Source organism: Triplophysa dalaica, chromosome 1, assembly GCF_015846415.1.
Source record: "Triplophysa dalaica isolate WHDGS20190420 chromosome 1, ASM1584641v1, whole genome shotgun sequence".
NCBI classification, from domain to species: Eukaryota; Metazoa; Chordata; class Actinopteri; order Cypriniformes; family Nemacheilidae; genus Triplophysa; species Triplophysa dalaica.
Window position 1 is genome coordinate 18,508 of NC_079542.1, and position 19,483 is coordinate 37,990.

General features: G+C 40.1%; 1 long non-coding RNA gene across 2 annotated transcripts; it reads left to right on the top strand.

Moving 5' to 3' along the window:
• The first annotated feature begins 3,077 nt into the window (after window positions 1-3,077).
• Window positions 3,078-8,522, top strand: LOC130425233 (uncharacterized). Of its 2 annotated transcripts, XR_008907045.1 has the most exons (8): window positions 3,078-3,113; window positions 4,315-4,444; window positions 4,925-5,027; window positions 5,113-5,163; window positions 5,254-5,304; window positions 5,378-5,449; window positions 5,721-5,880; window positions 7,934-8,522. It is a non-coding gene; the product is annotated as an uncharacterized LOC130425233 (long non-coding RNA). The 2 variants fall into 2 exon arrangements; XR_008907047.1 differs by lacking the exon at window positions 3,078-3,113 and having other exon boundaries at window positions 3,121-4,444; window positions 4,981-5,027.
• The last annotated feature ends 10,961 nt before the right edge of the window (window positions 8,523-19,483 follow it).

The window sequence follows — 19,483 nt, forward strand, 5'->3', positions numbered from 1 at the left end:
TTCTGGTAATGTTAAAGGAAAGTGTTCTTAGAACAACGTTCTTGTAACATTGTTTTGATGTTTTTTGCACTTGATGAAGGCTTTCATAATATTAAGAGAAAACATTCCAAGAACAATGTTTTTAGAGCATTGTTTGGATGTCATTTGTAGGTGATAAATGTTCTGGTAATGTTAAAGGAAAATGTTCTTAGAACAACGTTCTTGTAACATTATTTTGATGTTTTTCTGCACTTGATGAAGGCTTTCATAATATTAAGAGAAAACATTCCAAGAACAATGTTTTTAGAACGTTGTTTGGATGTCATTTGTAGGTGATAAATGTTCTGGTAATGTTAAAGGAAAATGTTCTTAGAACAACGTTCTTGTAACATTGTTTTGATGTTTTTTTGCACTTGATGAAGGTTTTCATAATATTAAGAGAAAACATTCCAAGAACAATGTTTTTAGAGCATTGTTTGGATGTCATTTGTAGGTGATAAATGTTCTGGTAATGTTAAAGGAAAATGTTCTTAGAACAACGTTCTTGTAACATTGTTTTGATGTTTTTTTGCACTTGATGAAGGTTTTCATAATATTAAGAGAAAACATTCCAAGAACAATGTTTTTAGAACGTTGTTTGGATGTCATTTGTAGGTGATAAATGTTCTGGTAATGTTAAAGGAAAATGTTCTTAGAACAACGTTCTTGTAACATTGTTATGATGTTTTTTTGCACTTGATGAAGGTTTTCATAATATTAAGAGGAAACGTTCAAAGAACAATGTTTTAAAACGTTATTTGATGTGATTTGTAGGTGATAAATGTTCTGGTAATATTAAAGGAAAATGTTCTTAGAACAATGTTCTTGTAACATTATTTTGATGTTTTTTTTGCACTTGATGAAGGTTTTCATAATATTAAGAGAAAACATTCCAAGAACAATGTTTTTAGAACGTTGTTTGGATGTCATTTGTAGGTGATAAATGTTCTGGTAATGTTAAAGGAAAATGTTCTTAGAACAACGTTCTTGTAACATTGTTTTGATGTTTTTTTGCACTTGATGAAGGTTTTCATAATATTAAGAGAAAACATTCCAAGAACAATGTTTTTAGAGCATTGTTTGGATGTCATTTGTAGGTGATAAATGTTCTGGTAATGTTAAAGGAAAATGTTCTTAGAACAACGTTCTTGTAACATTGTTATGATGTTTTTTTGCACTTGATGAAGGTTTTCATAATATTAAGAGAAAACATTCCAAGAACAATGTTTTTAGAGCATTGTTTGGATGTCATTTGTAGGTGATAAATGTTCTGGTAATGTTAAAGGAAAATGTTCTTAGAACAACGTTCTTGTAACATTGTTTTGATGTTTTTTTGCACTTGATGAAGGTTTTCATAATATTAAGAGAAAACATTCCAAGAACAATGTTTTTTTAACATTGTTTTGATGTCATTTAGGGCTTCATGAAGTTTCTCATAATGCTGAAGGATAACCATTCCTGGAACAATATTCTCAGAATGTTTTTTTATGTTATTTTGTGCTTGATGAAAGTTCTCGTAATGTTAAAGGTTATACGTTCTTAGAACAACATTATTGGAACTTTTTTAGACATTGGTTAAAGAGTTGGACTTGTAACCCGAAGGTTGTGAGTCTTAGGACCACCAGAAAATGTAATTGGGGGGAGTGAATAAACACCACATTTTCCACTCTCATTCCAACAACCAAAGGAGCCCTTGAGCACGTGTGACTTTTGCATTTAACGCAAGCACCCTCTCCAGTTTCCAGTTGGGGAGACTAAAAGCAGAGTGAAATGGGAAAATTAGAAATTAGTTAAATTAGAACAGCACTTCTATAGGCTATACCACTGCGGTGTGCTGCAGTGTAAGGCATCTGCGAAATTTATCAATTTTCTCAGTTTCCCATTTCTCCCTGCTTTAAGTCTTGCAAACCGGAAACTGACGAGGGTTCTTCCTGTTTAACACAGAAGTAATGTGCGCATGCTCCGCGGGCACCACAGCAAAAATGGCTGCAAAAACTGTTGATAAACTCTCACTGCTGTGTGTGAGCACTTGGATGGGTGAAATGCAGAGCACAAATTCTGAGTATCGGAAACATATGGCCAAACGACACTTCTAAGAAAGAAATAACTACATATTTATGGTAGAAAATGTTGCTAGAAAATGTAAATGTCTATGATTAGTATGCCCAGTTAAGACCTCTATAGCACAGGTGTCAAACTCAGTTTCTGGAGGGCCGCAGCTCTGCACAGTTTAGCTCCAACCCTGATCAAACACACCTGATTCAGCTAATCATCTTCAGGACTAGTAGAAACTTCCAAGCAGGTGTGGTTAAGAGCTGGTTGGAGGCAAACTTTGCAGAGCTGAGGCCCCTTAGGAATTGAGTTTCACACCCCTCTTCTATAGGATCTCTGTGTTACCCAAAAATTGACATTTGAGGCATTGTGTCCTATGCAGCAGCACCTTGTCCTGTCATCTTTTGCACCATTCTTTGTTTCACAGTGTAACATGTATATGGCTGAATTTACAGTAATGCTGCTCTGACTACAAATGATTGAGACCTGCATCATTTTCTCCAGTAACATTTTAACTTAATGGCCTACTCAATGTTTGCCCATCAGTGAGTGACAAAACACCGCTGCACATAACCTGGGACAAAAATATAGCACAATTATAGTTTTTCATGGCTCTAAATTTAAATGGAGGACAATTTATAACTTCGCTGGACGCATGGGCCTGGCACAAAGTCTGGTCTGTGTTTTTTGAGCAGTCTGGCCAGTGGTATTTTTATAAAATTTATATAAAATTTTGATTAACATATTTTTTATTATTTAAATCTTAGAAAATATTATATTTACTTTATTAGAATAATTGCAGCATGTGATAAAATATTAGATTATTAATTGTGTAATCATATTTTAAGTGTCTATTAAGTAATCAATCAATCCATTATCCATCCATCCATCATGGGAAATCAGAAATATTATGAAGCTGATACTTTAAAATGTAAGCTATCTTTTTAAGAGCATGGCGCGCAAAACGGATCGCGCCCAAAACGGATCGCGCATGCGCACGCCGCACAACGAACGTTTGTTCACTCCACATGGCGCTTCACTAGGTGAGTACAGAACATGATCTCTTATTTAGTCTTATCTTCATGTGTTTATTGTGATTATTACTAAATCAAGATGCGACTTGATATTACATTACCGTATATTGACGTGTTTTGAAGTATATTTTACATTTAAATCTAGCATATGGGTAAGCCTATTTCAGCTAAAAACATACCAAAGTATATTTATATTTTTTAACCTTCCGAAAGTGCAGTAAAATAAGTAAATGTTTCATTATCGATTTCAGTCACTCTTGTCTTTTATTGAATACTTTGTTGAACTTGGAGCAGGGCGCCAATATTTGAATTCGGTGGTTGCTCACTGATGGCAGATCTGTTTGACCTCAAAATTATTTCACAAGAGTTTTATGTACTTTGTAGTGTGCGGGTTATGATATTCTAGATTTTGCAGGGCATAGGAACATATTTAAGATGATTAGTTATCATTGTTGGCTGATTATCTCCAGTAAGTTTGTGTTTCTTTCCAGAAACGTTCTGATAAGTTTAAACAGTAAAATTACCACCATATGTTTAAATGAAGCTGTGTTAAAACCGTGTCCTAACCAAACACGATGCGACACGTAATAAAAGGTGTCTTTTCTATGTAAACCAAAGGTTTTGTGCTAACCAGCTTCAATAGCGCTGCGTGACGAACAACTACTTTAGAAACGGGACCCATAATATCTCTCTTCTGCTGCAGCGTGCGAGGCTGTGTGGACAGAGACAAACTCTTCTGATTAGCTGTGTCTTCTGATTGATTGACGCGTCCCGCCCCTTTTTTGCGTTCGGTATGGACAAACAAATTGCTTATAGCAGTCGCGTTTAGTTAGGATGCGGTGAACCTATTACTGTAATATATATCATATTATTACTGCTATGCTGTTATTAAATTTCCTGAAGATAACACTGTTGATGTTGTGCCTTCCACCTGGCTTGATATAACAATAGAGGTATTACCTATTATTCTCATCTTATGCTTCAAACTTTTATTGTTCTATGTGTATCATTAGTCTATTAGTATATTGCTATTGGCCATGTAAAAACTTTACGGCCAAGGTGAAACGAAGAGATAGACCTGATACTACACTTAGGTCGAAGCATGTTGCATCTGTTCTGGTATATGCAGGTATGAAGAATTAGTTTGAGGTTTCTTATGTTTTTGTGGTTTATGCTGATTGTCTTTTACTGATCTATTCTTTATTTCCAGACAGCTATGAAGAAGCTAGGTGCAAAGCAAACCAGACAACCATGATCAAACTTGGAGAGTGACGAAGATGAAAGTCATATTCAAAGAAAAAGAAGACCACCGGCACGATACCAGAGAGCATTAGCTAGTGGTACAGTATAGTCTTTTTTGTTAATACAGTATTAATACTCTACAAAGTTACATTTATGGTTAACCATTTTATAGATACTTGGTGTGATTAACCAAATGTAAGTACAGATATCTGTAATGCAGCTGTTCTGAGTAAGACAACTGATTTTTTAAATTATTTAAAAATATTTATATCACATTATATTCACACATTGTTTGGATCACTCCCTTTGTCTATATTACAGACTATATATGAAAGTAGTGCAGAGTGTAGACTGGGTTTTTGAAATGTTCCGAGTTATCTCTTGTATGCAGAAGCGTGAGGAGGTGAAATATACAATTTGCTTTGATAATTTTTTGAAGCTTTTATAAAAATGTAGTGCTGCACAGTGTTACAACATTTTGTCAGTTCACTGGCTGGTTGCAACTTAAAATGTTGACCTTCTAGGCAGTGCTGTGAGCCAACTGCTGCAATTAAAAGTATCTGTGGTTGTTTTTTCAGTGACGTTTAACTTTCTGGATTAATCGACATCATTTATCTGATAATATTTTAAATAGATGATGATGTTGATGTCCAATGACCATAATTGCCAGCAGACCCACGTGTGAGTTAATTGTTTTGATGAGTTTATGTTTTCATTGCATAATGTAGCCTACCATTGATCTGCACATTTTTTTGGGGGGGGCTAGTTGAGGAAAGACCATCAGCACCAAGGACATGCATTCCAAGCACACCTATATGTAAGTTTATTTCTTGATGAGCTCAGTTTTTCATTGCATACTTTAAATCCAATGTTGACTTAATCCCACTGTTACATATCAACAATTTAGTCACACCATGAACCGAGTTTTTTAGTGACAGACATGGACAAACAGAGCCTTGTGAGTATTTTGCCAAGCACACATAGCCATCGCATCTGAGATAGCTGCAAGTAAGCCATTTTGTATTTTTCAGGTGTTTTTGAAAGTACCTTACAAACAGAGAATTGCACTGCTTCAACATCTGAAATGGAAGAACTTTATCAAGGTGAAAGATTTCAATACTTGGAATTTAAAAATATAAAGTTGTCATTTTTATACAAAAGAGAGAAATATATTACTGAGGAATTATTAATAAAGCTCTATGCATAGTTAGGTCATGTTTAATTTTGAAGAATAACATGTTCATTGTAATATTTTATTCCATAATCTCAGTAGACAACTTGTCAGACAGATTTACACAGGACAAAAATCAGAGCACCAATGTGGTTGAGTATTAAATTTGCGGGGTGCTGAATTATATTTTATTTTGGTAACAGGTCCATTATCTAAGCCTTCTTGGGAGAAAAACTCCAGGTGATGCTGTGAGGAGAGTTTTACAAACAATTGCAACTAACAATGTGTGGGCTCAGTATAGCATGAAGGGTCGAAAGGGAAAGAAACGCATTGAAGACCTGGAAATTTGCAGTGTTATTACTCGTAAGTGTTACAAAAGTTGCTCTAACACTGTTGTGATATTGCATTTATGTTCAGTCAGCAAGCATATCGGTAAGCACACATTTGAATCATTATTGAAGTCTACTCAAGCAAAAAGCTGATTTAAATCCAGTATACAGTATAGACAGTGTCAGATCATGTTCTGTCTATCATGCACAGTGTAGAAAGGGTGTTATTGTACTGTCAATTGATTGGTTCCCATTTTCAGTTGTGAATAGTGTTGCAACAGATCACCAATCTCACGGAACGGATCATTTCACAGATTTTGGGTCACGGATCGGATCATTTTTCGGATTGCCTAATGTAAAATTCACTGTAACAAGATTCAAGATTCAAGATATGGAAGGAAGGAGGCGGAAATCGGCAGACATTTAAATAAAGATTTAATACAAATAATAAACAACCAGCAGCCCCTCGCAGATGACTGCCGGCAACACGAACATAAATATAATCAATCTTAACATGTGTCCGGGCCCGGTCCTCTCTCTTCGACGGTCCGGTCGCTCGTTCTCTTATATGCTCCCAATCTCTTTCGTGATTCGAGCCCGGTGTGCGCACAGCTGGCGCTCATTCACAATTACTCACCGGTTTCGAACCACGGTCTCGCCCTGCCTACTCCACTACATTCACCATAGTTTATTACTAAATATTATTATTATTATAACTTTAATCATTTGTTTTTGCAATCAATACACTGCTAAAAAATAGGGGCGCATATCAATGTATTAATATGAAGGTGTTAAAGTACCCTATTTAATTTAATTTAACGGATTAATTCACATGATCATGTATATTCTAGGCTGTCACACAGTAAGCAATGCATGCATACAAAAATTGCAATATGTTTAACAAATAAATATAATATAAACGTGCAATCAGAGTAAACAGCTGAAAGCTGGATCTCTAGTCATCAGATTATAAATGTGACGGGTGTAACGAGGTGGAGATCATGAATCATCTCGAACAGCTTTCTCTCATTCTCTTAAATGCTTTATTGAATTATGCGACGCATGAATCGCGTCATTTGCGCTTTGACTCAGAATATTGCTGCTTATGCAGCAGTTTAAGTTAAGATATATGAGATGTGCTTTAATATTGTATTAGTCCAGAGACGGGAGAGAGAATAAGACGCGTGCATGCTAAAACTGTCTGATGAATACATTTACAGATAATCCGCGGGTCACATACTTTCCGAACCGTAGAGCACGATCCGTACAGATCATTCGTGATCCGTTTCACCACTAGTTGTGAAAAGCTCTTTTAATGATATATGTACAACACTGAGACATTTGTAAAAAATCTCTTCTATGTTTATTGCCGCAAGATGCATCCAAAGGAGTCTACAATGGTGTTTTAAGGATGCCCCACAGCGAGGGACAAGTGTAAATTAGTGATCTTTTGCCACATACAGTTTTCCTCCTTGGCTGCTTTTCTTATTTAAATGTATTTAATTCTTCATTTATTTGAGTCTTTATTTGTTTATTCATGTTATTATGTCAAATATAAAATTTTAATAAAGAAATAATTTTGTTTGGTATCATATTGATGGATCAATCTGTGTTTGACATTGTAGATCCTACAGATCTAAGCTTTTGTAAAGAAAGTGGAAATTTAATGTTTCACAACATTGTTATTAAGAAACCACTGGAGATCCACATCTACTGCCCCATTTCCAGAAAATCTGGGACACTTTGTAAAATGTAACTAAAAATAAAATACAATGACTTCGAATTGATCTTTGGCCCAAAGAAGAACGTGAATGATGTGGGTTTAGAGATTTGTAAATCATTTCATTCTGGTTTTATTTACATTCGCAGTGTTCAGACACTTTCTAGAAATACAATTGTCCAGCAAATGGAATCAAATATGTTTGTTAGATCAATGTCAATGATAATGTTGAAGTTTGTTGGTGTGTGTTGGATCACTGTGTGTTAGCCTTAACGTTTTAAAGCAAAGAACTGAATTCAGTTGTATGTAAGCCAAACTGAGTTTATCATGATCAAAAATAGTAAATTAGGATCTGTTCACTTCACAGGTGGAGAATGAGGAGACAGAAGACAGGTGTACACAGGAGTCCAGTCAACAAACAGATTACAATTGTAGCATCCTAAAAATATACGTTTTAATGTTTTTCTTTTAAATTGCTGATACATGTTCCATTCCATTTTCTACCGCTTATCCGAACTACCTTGGATCACGGGGAGCCTGCGCCTATCTCAGGAGTCATCGGGCATCAAGGCAGGATACACCCTGGATGGAGTGCCAACCCATCGCAGGGCACACACACTCACTCATTCACTCACGCACACCCTACGGACAATTTTCCAGAGATGCCAATCAACCTACCATGCATGTCTTTGGACCAGGGGAGGAAACCGGAGTACCCGGAGGAAACCCCCGAGGCACGGGGAGAACATGCAAACTCCACACACACAAGTCGGAAGCGTGAATCGAACCCCCAACCCTGGAGGTGTGAGGCGAACGTGCTAACCACTAAGCCACCGTGCCCCCCGACCTGATAAATGTTTAATAATTAAATATGTTTTAATGTTTAATTTGCTTATACCTTAGTTACTTAAATGTTTCATGTCACTTTTGAATACTAACCTATTAAAAAATAATGTTTTAAGAAATTGTTAATACTCAATATTAATGTTCATATTTTGAATGAAAATAAAGTTTGAAGAATGTTGTATCAAGTGTTTTGTAATCTTGTATTAATGTTCTAAACGGTAAATTAAAATAAACTTTTAATGTTTTAAGAATATATAAAAGAAAATTGTGTTTTGAGTGAAAATAACATTAGGAGAATGTTGTAAAAAATGTATTTGTAACCTATTAATAACGTTAATTTAGCATTCTATGTATATTAAAAATAAATGTTTATAGAACATTATATTCTGATTGGAAATTATGTTAGTCAAACGTTATACAAAACGTTTTCGTAACCTTTAAATAATGTTATAATCACAACAAGAAACCTGGACATTTTAACATTATTAGAATGTTTTTTTAAAATGTTTAAAGAACGTCATATTTTAGTTGGATATAAAGTTATTCAAACGTTATAGAAGAATGTTTTTGTAACCCTTAAATAACGTTATAACCACGACAAGAAAACTGGACATTTTAACGTTTCAGAAACATTCCACAGCAATGTTTCCACAACCAAAATGCAATGTTTTGAAAATGTTTTTAGAACCTAAATTTGTTAGCTGGGTTGTTTCTGTTTATAGTACTTTAGGCATCTTAAGATGATAACCGAACATAGATTTCTACAAACATATTTGATTCACCTGTTTTATAAATCTGCATTGTAAAAGTTGACCACCTATTAGTCAAAGCTAAAACGCAGATATATTTACAGAAGTCTATCTTTTATGTTTCACTTAATGAATTATGTGAATGTTTATAGATAATGGAAAAGTTATTTGTAGAAAATATATATACAAAATATATTTTTATATTTGTGTCCCTTTATGAAATTGTTTTGATGAAGAGATGCTTGAAAAATATACATTTTATTTAAATGTACAGAAGTACAAAATACCTACACTATCAATTAAAAAAATTAGATACAGTACTCAGCTTATAAGGGCACCAAATTCTTAAAAAGAAAACTTTTAATATAGTTTATATATATATATATATATATATATATATATATATATATATATATACAGTAAATATATATGTGTTTGTATTTGTATATTTATATATTAGGGCTGTCAATAGATTAACATTTTTAATTGCGATTAATCAAACCCTTTTCGTGTTATTAATCGCACATGTATAGTGAATTCAAAAATCTACTATTTTGTTTAATGTGCTTATTTTAGTGCTGTAAAACCAATAATTTGTTTTACTAACTTATCACACACAGAGCCTTTGTTTTTAAAGGAACTATTCTTTTGCTGTTTTTGAGCCATTGATGATGTTTTTTGGGTGTGTTTCAATGGATGTTCATGTTTCTAATTTCAAAAAAGGCTTTATACCATTCTCTACCGCTTATCCGAACTACCTCGGGTCACGGGGAGCCTGCGCCTATCTCAGGAGTCATCGGGCATCAAGGCAGGATACACCCTGGATGGAGTGCCATCCCATCGCAGGGCACACACACTCATTCATTCACTCACGCACTCACACCCTACGGACAATTTTTCCAGAGATGCCAATCAACCTACCATGCATGTCTTTGGACCAGGGGAGGAAACCGGAGTACCCGGAGGAAACCCCCGAGGCACGGGGAGAACATGCAAACTGCACACACACACAAGTCGGAAGCGGGAATCGAACCCCCAACCCTGGAGGTGTGAGGCGAAAGTGCTAACCACTAAGCCACCGTGCCCCCCCCCCAAAAAAAAGGCTTTATTTTTCACATATTTCAAGTCTATTGTTCACAGCTGTCCCTCTTCTAACAAAACGACTGTATGTCTTCCGGTCTATATAAAGTCCATCCTTCTGAAACTCTCTAAATGGGTAAAGCTGATCTGGTCTGTCGTGATTTGTTCCTCGCTTAGAGTGAGTGTTTGTGTGTCAATCTACAGTCTAAAAGATTTTAAAATATGCACATATAAAATAAAAGACTATTGTTAAGAAAATGGGGTATAATAACATATAAGAGACATTGAACAGGGTAGTATTTAGTAGCATATACTCAGTGTTGGGTATGTTACCGTGAAAAAGTAATTAATTACAAGTTACATATTCAATAGTATATTTAGATTACTGTCCAAATTACTTTGTCCAAAAAGTATTTAGTTACTCATTACTAATTACTTTCTATATCCTACATCAACCTTGATCAGTTAAGTGATTCAAGGATAGACATGAAACGGCTTCTTTAATTCATTCAAATAAATAATATCATTAACTGACCAAAGTATTACAAATGTGAGAATTATACATTAAAGCACAGATTTTAAAGTTAGACTTTGAATTTTGATGTCAATTACACTATTGCACACGCATATATTTCACAAAGTATTTAGTTTAATTACATCAAAAGTAACTGTAATTAAATTACAGAAAACATATGAGTAATCCCTTACTTTACTTTTCAATGGAAAAGTAATTAAATTACAGTAACTAATTAGTTAGTAACAAGTTACACCCAACACTGCATATACTGTACATAATGTATATCAGCGTGCTTCCGCTTATAAGGCTGTTGTGATTGGTCGGTCCCCCTCTAAAAACACACGGATCGATCGAAGTGTAACGGAGGTCTGCTATTGCATGTGCAAACATCAATCTTTGGTAGAGATCTGTTAGAGATTTTTTTCCTAGTATGGGGAGGGAAACGACAACGGCATGATTGGCGTCAGACCGCTTATCAAAGAACAAAAGAAAAGAAGAAATCTATGTGATTTTGTAACTTTAATGAGGATTCTTCTGTATTTCATGTATTTAGCAGTAAAGACTGTAAAGTGTTTGAGAACTTTATTAATTTATTTTCCTTATATTTCCTACTTGTTAGACAGGAGGAAAGACACTCTTATCATAAGTGTGCTCTATGAAGGGTTGGATTGGTAGAAAATAACATAGCCTACTATTTAATAAAGACATCAATTGCGAATCCAATAATATGAATGTTGGCTTTCATTCATAAATGATGATGTTACAGAAATGTGTTGTTTCTACATTAATTTGGAGATAAATGTGAAATTATCAGAGATAAAAATGATTAAGGGTAGAGAGAAGTGTGATGAGTGTAAAGACTGAGTGGACAACATAATTCAGTTATTTTCTCGAGAAAAACATTGTGCCGGGCACCTGAATGATGCATCTCATTTACAATAATCACATCTGCACTCTCATGCGTTCTACACAACTAACAGAATAAAGATCTTCTGTCACTCACACTCGCTCTGTGTAATGAGACTGACGTGCAGAAGAATGAATCAACAGAAGATCACACACGCCGGCCGTCCTGGACTTCATTATATGAGCTGATGAGAGATGGAGATTGAGGCAGTGTTTTAAACAGAATGTGAAGCATAGACTTCACATTGTAAAACATGAGTGTTGTCATGGTCGAACACAGATGAGCCCAAATGTGGGGTGAGAAATGCGTTTATTGAGGAAATAAAGTCAACAGCACAATAAAAGTCCAAAAGGCTGGGGCTTTAGTCCACAGTGAGAGAAGACAGAATCCCGGATACCGGCAGACCTGTAGTGGAGGATCGACTCAATCTCGTGCGAGAGTTTGTGGGATACGGAAGAGTAGTCCTGGGGCGTCAATACAAGCTGTAGGAATAATCCCAAAAGGTTAGATGTGGAGACAGGTGCCGCCGGGTAGTCGTTCTCATAGAGCGAGATGTGGAAGCGTGGTGAGTAGATCTAGAAACTGGGATGAAGTAGCTACAAGACAGACTAGACAGGAACTGCTACAAGACAGACTAGACAGGAACTGCTACAAGACAGACTAGACAGGAACTGCTACAAGACAGACTAGACAGGAACTGCTACAAGACAGACTAGACAGGAACTGCTACAAGACAGACGAGACAGGAACTGCTACAAGACAGACTAGACAGGAACCGCTACAAGACAGACTAGACAGGAACCGCTACAAGACAGACTAGACAGGAACCGCTACAAGACAGACTAGACAGGAACCGCTACAAGACAGACTAGACAGGAACCGCTACAAGACAGACTAGACAGGAACCGCTACAAGACAGACTAGACAGGAACTGCTACAAGACTTCATTAGACGAGCCGCGGCTACGTCTAGGGCAGTCTGAACTGGCAAGATGCAACGGTCAGACAACAGAAAAGAGACACAAAGGGATAATATAGGAAACTTAACAAGAGTAAATGGCTAACAGGTGTGGAAGAGGTAATGAGAGATTGTAAACAGGTGTGAGAGCATGAGTGGAAAAATCACCCGTGTGGGGAATCCTAAGGAAACACGGGGGCGGGGCGAGTTACGGAGACACGGAGCACGGGTTAAGCGAGAAACCAGCCTCGTGCTCGACAAAAACAAAACACTAATGTCCAGAAGATGTTCTGACCCGACCTGGGTCGTGACAGAATGTAGTGTCTGTGATGTCACCTGTAGGTTTGCAAAGAGCATTTTTAAACCTGAAGTGGGCGGAGCCATCTTGGCAGTGGCCTCGCCCTTAATTATGAAGATTTGAAGGTTTCATATATTTAAACGGATGAGTTATAAAATTTGCTATAGGGACCAATTGACCATTGTGACATGGAGCTCAATGAGATAGTCTCCAGCTGCCACTCAATGAATTGAAGTTTAAATCTCTCCCGTATTGGTTTTCACAAGAGAGACTGGAAGGTTGCCGCTTGATGTGAAGTGAAGAGGCGTTTGTGTTACAGTTTTTGTAAGTGTGTTTGTTGAAGTCTGTACTTTACACTGTGATCGCATACATACAGACCAGGTTGAATTATAATCATAAATCCTTTTCTGTTTGCTTATCTTCTGGCGACGCACTAGGCTAATGCTGCTGGTTTGTGAAAAGCACCACACAAACTAGAGATCACATCATCTCTCCTGCCTCTCCTTGTGTGTTTGTACATTCTGATGAAAACAGTCTTTACAAATGAATAAAGTTTCTTTGTATACCCGCAGCTTCTGTAGACTAAATTACATCAGGTCGGATTAACGCTCCATTTTGTTTATTATGCAAATGTCTTGAGTGAATATATTTGCATGACAAATGTGTGAGAGTCCGATAAACGGTGTCTTGATGTTTGTGCAAACACTGACAGAGCACAATGAGACTCTTTTAATGCTGAATAAACCAGAGGGAGAGGGAGAGGTGCATTTGTTTGTTTCTCCCTCCTCCGTGAATCTCTTCAAATATTTGCAGTATTTATTCTTGTATGGACAAAATGCTTAAAATGTCCACAAACATAAGAGAAACATATTACAGATGCCGCAATTTTTTCTCACAATGTCCTTATCTGTAACCCCTCCTGAAAAACAACAGGAATACTAAAAGAAAAAGGAACAACAGAACATGTTTGGGATAGAGTTGGTTTTAACTTTAAATTCATAAGTAGAGCAGAAAGCGTTTCAAGACAATTTCTACGAGCTCAGCATAAACACACACACACACGCTCACACACACGCTCACACACACACACACACTCACACACAGACACGCACACACTAACACACCATGTGTTAAACGCCATCATCCTCAGTGCCCTAAGGCTTTTGTTCTTATATATTCTTTTATTTGCTCTGTCTGTTTGACATGAGGACGAACTACAGAAATAACAAAGAGTCTACACTAATGAGCACATTCTCCTCATAATCCTGCTCCTGGAGATCTTCAGTCCTGCAGCAGACTTTACCTCCAACCTTCATCTCTCATGTCAAATTCAACCATGTCTTGGAAGATGCTTTATGCATCAGACGATCATCCAACAGTCCATGGGCCTGAAGTCTATGAGTTAAGAAACCAGTAAAGAAGAAAACAACCACATGGAGAAGAAAACATAATTAAATCACTGAATTTTTAAAAAATTCTATTTAATGTACATGATATCATTGTGATAACGGCATCAATATTTCTTCTGCTTCAGGTCAAAACAAATTAGACACTAACTCTCATGAGAGATGGTATTCACATGTATTGGCAATGGATGTCACACACAAAATCCAGTAAAACATCTCCAACAACACGTCTGATGGATATATGTCAGTGTAGCTGTCGAGTGTAAGAAAGGTGCATAAACAAATTACAATTAAATGTATTATTATTATTAGCAATATTGAGTCTACTGCTATACTGACATAACTGTGACAAAAGATAACATTTCATATAGAGTCTTGGAGCTTTAAGTACCTGACTTGATTAGGTTGTTTTTTCCAGTATTTCAGTGTGAATAAACTGGGTTTTGAGCATGTTAATTCCATGAACTATACATATTACATACAGTTTCACTGAGAAAAATAAACCAAATCAATGCCTGATACGTTTTCACTCTCCTCATCACAATAAGGATCCATGTCTAAAATCTGAGAAACCAATACACTGGGCAGTCGTGGCCTACTTGTCAGCAGGCAGACACGGGACACGGAGATAGATACTATGACAAGGGAGTTTATTGAAATACCAAAACAGAATATGGGAACATCACACACTGGGTAGACAAGGGGCTTGAGCTATGAGAGTCTATGAGTCTTATCGGATGTAGGAGTAGATTGTTAAGTCCACTGGAGCAGACGGGAAACAGGAGAGCCAGGAGCCGAAGGCACACACAAAGGTAGAGTGGAGTCCAAAGTCCTTGGTGAATCCTCAGGAGACAATTTGGTAGGGTATAATCTCGTAGTAGGTTTGAGACCAGACAGTGAGTGAACCGGGGAAGTGTGACTTTATGGTGTGTGGTTGGTGATTGGAGACAGGTGTGTGATCAGTACTCAGGTGAGTGAGATTTGTTGATTGCAGTGGGTGAAGCTGGTGGAGTCTTTGTTGGCTCTCTGACATTACCCCCGCCTCCAGGGGCGGCTCCTGGCGCCCGCTGACGGGGGCGGCCTCGGCCTCTGGGTGCAGGACGATCTGGATGAGCTCTGTGAAAGTCCGTCAGTAAAGCAGGGTTGAGGATGTCATCTCGTTGAACCCAGGATCTTTCTTCGGGCCCATATCCTTCCCAGTCTATCAGGTACTCGAGTCGGTAGCCCCGTCGCCTGGAATCCAGAATGGCCTCCACCCGGTAGATTAGGGTTTCCTCCATCACCTCTGGAGGAGGAGTTATTGGTAACGCCTCTTGTTCTGTGGAGGATGGAGACACGGGTTTTAGGAGTGAGACATGAAATGAAGGGTGAATGCGGTACCTCGGGGGAAGCTGGAGCCGGTAGGTGACGTCATTTATCTGCTTCTCGATAGGGAAGGGACCTATGTAGCGAGGACTCAGTTTACGGCAGGGTTGACAGAGATGCAGATCCCGAGTGGAAAGCCAGACTTGATCCCCTGGATGATAGACCGGGGTAGGGGATCGTCGGGCATCTGCAAACTGCTTGTGTTTCCGTACAGCATGCTGCAGGTGGATATGGGCTGAGTACCACACTCTCTCGCTCGCTCGAAATCAGTGGTCAATAGCTGGGACTCCGATGGTTCCTCAGTCCAGGGGAACAATGGGGGTTGGTAACCGAGTACACACTGGAATGGGGTGAGACCCGTGGTGTTCTGTTTTAGGGAGTTCTGTGCGTACTCGGCCCACGGAAGAAAGCGGTTCCAGCTGGTTTGATTGTCGTGACAGTAGGTCCTCAGATATCTCCCTATCTCCTGTATCTTCCGCTCAGTCTGGCCGTTGGTTTGAGGGTGATAACCGGAAGAGACCTTGACTGCTACTTGGAGGTATTTGAAGAAGGCCTTACACACACGTGAGGTGAATTGTGGTCCACGGTCAGAGACGATTTCTTCCGGGATCCCAAAGTTGCGGAATACATGTTGGAAAAGGGCCTCAGCAGTTTCTAGAGCGGTAGGTAGACCCCGCAAGGGAATGAGCCTGCAGGCCTTGCAGAAACGGTCCACCGTTACGAGTATGCAGGTGAAACCGTCTGATTTGGGTAAGTCTGTGACAAAATCGACCCCGATGTGGGACCAGGGTCTACGTGGAATAGGAAGGGGTACCAGTTTGCCAGCAGGAAGTTTACGTGGTGTGCGGGAGATGGCGCAAATTGAGCATCCTTCCACGAATTGAGAGACATCCCTGGCCATACTGGGCCACCAGTAATGAGCCTGGAGGAGCGAGAGGGTACGCTGGCTGCCTGGGTGTCCAGAGCCCGGGGAAGCATGCGCTGAGCCCAGAAGGTCCCTACGTAGGTTGGTTGGAACGTAAACCTTGCCCTCAGGGCCTCCCGGCGGAGCGGGTTCGGTAACTGTGGCGGTCTGTATTTGGTCATTCAGGTCCCATTGGATCGGGCTGACAAGTATGGCTAGAGGGAGGATGGGTTCTGGTGTGGGGGGTTCCTCGGGAGCATGGATTCTGGAAAGGGAATCTGCTTTTATGTTCTTGTCTCCGGGCCTATAGGTGATGGTGAAGTGGAAACGGGTGAAGAAGAGAGCCCAGCGGGCTTGGCGCGGGTTCAGTCTCTTGGCAGTACGGAGGTGTTCCAGGTTCTTATGGTCGGTGATGACAGAGAAAGGGTGATTAGCTCCCTCCAGCCAATGCCTCCACTCTTCCAGTGCTAACTTTATCGCTAGCAGCTCCCGGTTGCCGATGTCATAATTCTTTTCCGCCGGGGACAGCTTCTTGGAGAAGGAACAAGGATGGAGCTGAGGAGGATCTCCGTGGCGTTGGGATAGCACCGCTCCCGCACCGGTAGTGGAGGCGTCTACTTCCACCACGAAGGGGAGATCTGGGTTTGGATGAGTGAGCACGGGAGCAGTGACGAAGGCTCTCTTTAACTCTTCGAATGCAGCTCGAGCTTCGGGGTTCCAAGACAGCGATTTGGGTTTACGACGGAGCAGGGAGGTGAGAGGAGAGGACATGAAACTGAAGCTCTTAATGAATCTGCGATAGAAGTTCGAAAACCCCAGGAAACGTTGAAGTTCCTTTACTGTTTGAGGAAGTGGCCAGTTTTGGATGGCTTGGATCTTTCCCTGGTCCATATGAATGCCCTCCGCGCTGATGATGTACCCGAGGAACTGGGCCGTGGGGCGATGGAACTCGCACTTCTCAAGCTTCAGATAGAGCTGATGTTTCCTGAGCTGTTGGAGGACCTGTATGACGTGGTGGCGATGTTCAGCCAAGTCTCGGGAGTAAATGAGGATATCATCTATGTAGACGATCACGAAGCGATGGAGATTCTCCCGGAATATTTCATTCATGGGTGAGGTAGAAGATCGAATTAAGTTCTGGCATAGAGCCTCTTCGATGTAATCCTCCATTGCCTTGCACTCCGGGATGGACAGAGGATACGCACGTCCCTTAGGCGGCATAGCTCCAGGCAGCAGGTCAATGGCACAGTCCCATGGCCGATGAGGTGGTAGGAGGGTGGCTGCCTGTTTGCTGAAAACATCCTGGAACTCCACATAGTCAGATGGGATGTTGAGATCTGACGGTGGATCAGGACTCTCCACACGGGTGGAGTGTACTTGGACGGAGAAGTGACTAACCGGAGGTTTGGGAACCGAGGAGATACACTGTCGAAGGCAGGTTGGACTCCACCGCAGAATCTCGCTGGACTCCCATCTGACTTCCGGAGAGTGTTGGGCGAGCCATGGGCGTCGCAGGATGACATCTACGGTTGGTCCTTCCAACACCAGGACGGAGATCTGTTCTCTGTGCAAGCAACCGATACGTAGGGTGATGGGTGGTGATTGATATTTTACTCTGCCTCGTCCCAGCGGCTTTCCCTGGATGGTTTCTACCTTTAATTCCGCATGAGGTATAAACCGTAACTCCAGTCGTTTTAATAACGACGGGGAGATGAAGTTGCCTGAGGAGCCCGAGTCGAGGATTGCCCGTCCTGAAACAACCGAATGGGGAGTGAGTAATTGAATTTCTAGAAGGGTTAACTTAGAAATGGCAGGAGAACCGGGAATTGTACTCAATACAAGACTTGGCGGGCGAATAGGGCATGCCTTGATCTGGTGCCCAGAGGCCCCGCAATACAGACACCGACCCTGGGTCATACGAAGTGCTCGTTACTGGGGAGAGAGTCTGTGGGTATCAACCTGCATGGGCTCAGGTACTGAAGGATAGGCTTCGGGTGAGAATGGTGAGCGAGGTGATTCGTCTAGTTGGTATGTGGTGAGTAACTGAGCGATTTTCACAGTTTTCTGCATGATGTTCTCAAGCCCCATGCTGTTATCGTAGATGACTACCCTTTTACGGAGTTGGGAATTCAAACCTTGGCGATAAGCTGTCATCAGTGCAGCCTCATTCCATCCGCTAGCAGCCACTAGCGTGCGGAAATGTAGAGTGTAGTCACTCGCCGAAGAATTTCCTTGACGTAGGCGGAAGAGCTGGTCCGAGACAACCAGGTCTCCGGTACTGAGACCGAACACCTCCTGGAAGTGGGACGAGAAGTTGGGAAAAGAGTTAATCAGGGGGGATAGTGAGCTCCAAAGGGTTTGAGCCCAGAGCAACACTCTTCCAGAGAGGAGGGAAATGAGAAATGCCACTTTAGCTCGTTCGGTGGTACAATTTTGCAAGTGCATCTCGATGTATAGGGAAACTTGAAGCAGAAAACCGCTACATCCTGCCGCCTCACCCGAATAGCTAGGGGGAAGGCCCATGGGACTGGCAGTGGTAGATTGTTGGCGGGGATCCGGAGACAAAGCTGCACGCAAGACGCTGACCAACCCCTCGTATGGAATATCCGTCGGGGAAGCGGATTGCTCCATCTTCAGATGGTTTTAAGGTCTGGTCTTCTGTCAGCAGGCAGACACGGGACACGGAGATAGATACTATGACAAGGGAGTTTATTGAAATACCAAAACAGAATATGGGAACAGCACACACTGGGTAGACAAGGGGCTTGAGCTATGAGAGTCTATGAGTCTTATCTGATGTAGGAGTAGATGTTAAGTCCACTGGAGCAGACGGGAAACAGGAGAGCCAGGAGCCGAAGGCACACACAAAGGTAGAGTGGAGTCCAAAG